Source organism: Montipora capricornis, chromosome 3 (assembly GCF_036669925.1).
Source record: "Montipora capricornis isolate CH-2021 chromosome 3, ASM3666992v2, whole genome shotgun sequence".
Taxonomy (NCBI): Eukaryota; Metazoa; Cnidaria; class Anthozoa; order Scleractinia; family Acroporidae; genus Montipora; species Montipora capricornis.
In genome coordinates this window covers 71,391,106-71,396,105 of record NC_090885.1, presented here as the reverse complement: position 1 = coordinate 71,396,105, position 5,000 = coordinate 71,391,106, and the positions used below count along the sequence as shown (strand labels likewise).

Here is a 5,000-nt window from a genome sequence, read left to right as displayed (position 1 = left end):
CGTTCGGAGGGAAACGCACGGACTCGGCCAAGCGGCGCGACCGGGGCTTCGGCCGGCGGGCAGAGAGCGCCTCGCGCGACGGATCCTTTTTGGACCGTCGGGCGAGGGTCGGCTCCTCCGTCCCGTCGGTCGGACAACTCTGGCGTGCGCGTCGACGTGGGTCGGTGCCGGGGCTCGTTCAGAGGCCCGTCGAGAAGGTGGGTCGCCGTCCTCGCTTCGTGCGTGGTTCGGTGGCCGTTTACAGCTCGGCTGGGCGAGGGGCTCGCCGGGACCGACCGAGGTGTTTTTTGCGGCGCGCGCCGTGCTTCGGCACGGCCGGGACGCCGACCTCCCTTTCGGCGTTCGACTGTTGGGGACCGCACGCGGTGCCCGTACGACTGGCGTCCGTTTGAGGGGGACGGCGCATCCTCGCTTTGTGCGTCCGAGACGTCGACGACCGGCCGGGTCTGTCCGACCCGTCTTGAAACACGGACCGAGGAGTCCGACGTGCGCGCGAGTCTTTGGGTGAAGGAAACCCTTGGGCGCAACGAAAGTGAAAGGAGGCGAGATCCGGGAGGACTTAGGTCCTCGTGGCGCATCGTCGACCCACCCGCGACCCGCACTTGTGCGAGGTTCGGGTCGGAGTGAGAGCGCGGCCGTCCGGGACCCGAAAGATGGTGAACTATGCCTGAACAGGGTGAAGCCAGAGGAAACTCTGGTGGAGGCCCGTAGCGATTCTGACGTGCAAATCGATCGTCTGATTTGGGTATAGGGGCGAAAGACTAATCGAACCGTCTAATAGCTGGTTCCCTCCGAAATTTCCCTCAGGATAGCTGGCGCTCTACGAACGCAGTTTTATCGGGTAAAGCCAATGATTAGAGGCCTCGGGGCCGAGGCGGCCTCGACCTATTCTCAAACTTTCAATCGGTAAGAACTCTGCCTTGCCTGATTTCGAAGGCGGAGAGACCTAGAATGCGAGCGCTCAGTGGGCCATTTTTTGGTAAGCAGAACTGGCGATGCGGGATGAACCGAACGCCGGGTCGCGGTGCCCGAGTCGACGCTCATCAGATCCCAGGAAAGGTGTCGGTCGCTCCAGACAGCAGGACGGTGGCCACGGAAGTCGGCACCCGCCAAGGAGTGTGTAACAACTCACCTGCCGAAGCGACCGGCCCTGAAAAAATGGATGGCGCTCAAGCGTCGCACCCAGACCCGGCCGTGGTGCCGAGTGACAGGGCGCCACGAGTAGGAGGGCGCGGCGGCCGTGGCGCAGGTCGGCGCGCGAGCCCGACCGGAACGGCCGCCGGTGCAGATCTCGGTGGTAGTAGCAAATATTCAGGCGAGATCCTTGAAGGCCGAAGTGGAGAAGGTTCCATGTGAACAGCAGTTGGACATGGGTGAGTCGATCCTAAGACCTAGGAGAAATCCGAAGGAATTCCTGGTGGTAACAGGCCAGGTGGTCGAAAGGGAATCGGGTCAATATTCCCGAACCGGCACGCCCGCCGCCTCTCCTTGCAAGAGGAGGGGGTGGCGGTGACGCGAGCGAACCCGGAGACGCGGCGGTGGCGCCGGAAAGAGTTGTCTTTTCTTTTTAACGGTCCGACGGCCCTGGAAACGGCTGGTCCTGCGAGAGGGCGGCAGGTCCGGTAAAGCGTCGACTCTTAGCCGGCGTCCGGCAGGCCACCGACGTTCGTTTAAAATCCGGGGGTGCGCAAGTGCTGTAGTTGGAGTCCTGTAGTACTCATGAACGCAGCAGGTCTCCGAGGTGAGAAGACTCTGGCCCATTGAATATTTTGGGTAAGGGAAGTCGGCAAATTTAAGAATCCGTAACTTCGGGACAAGGATTTGTCTCTAAGCGTCGGGTCACCTCGGGCCTCCCCTGTCCAGAAGCCGCCGCCGTAACCTTTTTCTGGTCTGGCCGTCTCGGCGGCCGGCCCGGACAGGCGGGGCGTGGAAGTCGAGGCCTCGTTTTCCCCCCCCGGTTTTCCGTTGGGGGCAAGAGGGACTCGGGAACCGGCGAACGTTGGAACCGGCAGTGACTAGGGGAATCCGACTGTTTAATTAAAACGTAGCATTGCGAGGGCCTGGAGAACGGTGTTGACGCCAATGTGATTTCTGCCGTGCAGTGCTCTGAATGTCAAGTGAAGAAATTCACCCAAGCGCGGGTAAACGGCTGGAGTAACTATGGCTTTCCCCTCTTAAGGCGTAGCCAAAATGCCTCGTCATCTAATTACGTGACAGCGCATGAATGGATGAACGAGATTCCCACTGTCCCTATCTACTATCTAGCGGGGGAAACCGCAGCCAAGGAAACGTACTTGGCGGCAATCAGCGGGGAAAGAATACCGCTGTTGAGCTTGACTTCTATTCCCTGCCGTGGGTTGAAAGCAGGAGAGGGTTTTAGAATGATAGGTGGGAGGGTCCTCCTTCTGGGGGGACTTCCACGACGTGTGAAATACCACTCACTCTTTGTGTGTTTGAACCTCAAATCGGATGAGGAATCGCTGAACCGCAAGCAAGCGGATCTCTTCAAGACATTCTGTCCCAACTCAAAGAAGGGACCAGGGTCCTGTCCGAGACCAGCGTCAGGTTGGGAGTTTGGCTGGGTGCTGGCACACATCTGGCAAAACGTAACGCAGGTGTCCCCAAGGTCAGCTCAGGCATGACGGAAACCTGCCGTAGAACAAAAGGGTCGCAAGCCTGGCTTGACCCGGACTCTCGGTAAGCAGTCCGGTGCATTTATCGGCGCGAAAGCGTGGCCTATCGATCCTTTGGCCCCTTAAGCAGAGTCTTAAGCCAGAGGTGTTCAGACAAGTTAACCCGCAGGGGCGAGTCGGATATTTTCGGTAGCCCCCCTCCCACCCAGCTGTATGTATTTCCCGCATGGGCTTCCTGGCATTGTGGCTTCGCCAAGCGTTCGTAGCGACGTTGCTGCTTCTTGAAGCCTTGATGTCTGCTCTTCCTATCATACTCTACTCTTAATTCTTAAGTCTTTCTATCGAAAAGTCTTAAGGCTTTTCTATCGCAAGTTGATTAACCCTCTAGCAAAGACTCCTTGGTATCACTATTAATGGGAGAAAGGATGGTAACTGCATATGACGATGTAGAGTAGTCAGCAGGGTGACGTTTTGGCAAATGATTTTTTAGGCATGATGATATTGACATCTTTTAAAATGAAGGTGTCTTAAGATTGAAAATCTACAGATAGCGTGTAAGAAGCCATGGGTCACTGTAGAGACATATGCGAGACGAGGCAGGAGACGGTGAAAGAATTTATTACTTATAGGCATTTGTTTTCCCGGTCCCCGTCATAAAACGACTATTATCTCGCGCTATCTTATGTACTATAAACGTGTAAGACATTTAAGACATAAAGATAACGCAGGGGGTATCATCTGTTGACCACACAGACTCAATTGTTGCCGAATGCAAAGAAGTCATGGGAATGAATTGTCATGTTGAATACATTGACAAAACCAATGAACTATCGATGTAGCATGTCACTTGTCTCTCGACCATCATTTCTATCCGGGAAATATACGTCCTCCGTTTGTACGAAGCGTATTACCTCTCCACCGCGATGGAATCGTATGACTTGGACAATGTTTTTTTTTTTTGATTTTTTAAATTTTTCGACAAGAAACAAAAGGGTGATGTTAGATTGGTTACATGAATAAGGATTACGAAATCGTTTCTAGAATCCGATCATTACAAGTTGGCACGTTTTGAATTGTGTTGTTAAATAGATTCGTGATGTGACTATGGGTCATATGTTAGAAGTTTGAAAACAAGGAAATAAAGAAATAGAAGTATGGAAATTGCATTTTCGGTTAGAATAGTGCACAAATTGTTCTTATTTTAGGCCTACAATTTTGTTTTGACACCTTGTATTGATAGGACTCTTGAAAGAATTACTTGTTGAATATGCAAGTTAGTAATTGGTGCTTTGAATACAAACACTGTGCTTTTTGCCTTTGTGCCGTTTTGAACCGTCTTCGCGGTTGTCCTGCAATCTTTTTTCATGTGGCCTGGCCTCCCACAATTAAATCATCTCTGCACTCGAGGGGTTCTTGTGTTATTGTCTCTCTTTTCTGGTGATCTGTCACGGTATTGTCTCTGGCAGAGTAAGACTATGAGAGTGGTTGTTTTGCATTGTCTTAGGTGGGACGATGATATGGAATTGTTTCGTGTGTGTTTTTGATCTGCGCGAGGTGCAGTTGGTGGTGGTGAACTGACGTGTTGTTGATGGAAGGACGTCTTGTGTGGTCGTGAATGACGTTTTGGTGGTGGTGAATGACGTCTTGGTGGTGGCGATGGTGAGTGACGTGGTGTAGAGTGTCTTGGAGTGTTTGTGATGCGTTGAATGTCTGTGTGATGAGTGTTTTACGTTTGTTTGAATCTCGTGGGACATGCATAGATCGTGATCTACGATGTTTGGACGAATGTGATGATGCCGAGGAAGATGAATCTGTGGATGACGCGCGGGGCGTTTCTTTGTTCTTGTCCAACTGAATCTTTTGGAGGAGGTGGTGGAATTGTAGGATTTATTTGCTTGTTGTGTGATGAAACATTAATTGCAGTGTATGTGACGGTGTGTCCTTGGGAATGTACGTAGGAGGTGTCATTTGGCGGATGTCTGATGCAGCGACAGGTGTCAGCATGCACGTCTTCAGTCTCACATGCCGGTATTGGGTTCTCTCAGAGACATGGTATCTGTCTTTTCAACCAGACATATCGCATATTAGCAGTACTCGTAACGTGGAACTTTAGCTCGTCGCCACTTGCCAAGATGGCCTCCTCATCCGTCAATCGTGATGCACAGGTTGAAAACGGTTTATAGATAGACAGCTGCAGGTTCAATTTGGCACTGCAATTAACTTACTGTGAAAACATGGCCATGGTGATTGAACATTGGCGTATTGACAATACATACTTTTTGAAATCCTTCACATAGTTTGATTCAACAATCAAGAAACAAACATTACCCATGCTGCATTTGTCAAGATAAATCTGTGTACTCACTG

The 5,000-nt window shown here is 51.9% G+C and overlaps 1 pseudogene; it reads left to right on the top strand.

The window, feature by feature from the left end:
- Nucleotides 1–3,178, top strand: part of LOC138044196 (large subunit ribosomal RNA) — a 3,603-nt pseudogene extending 425 nt beyond the window's left edge.
- Nucleotides 3,179–5,000: the final 1,822 nt, after the last annotated feature.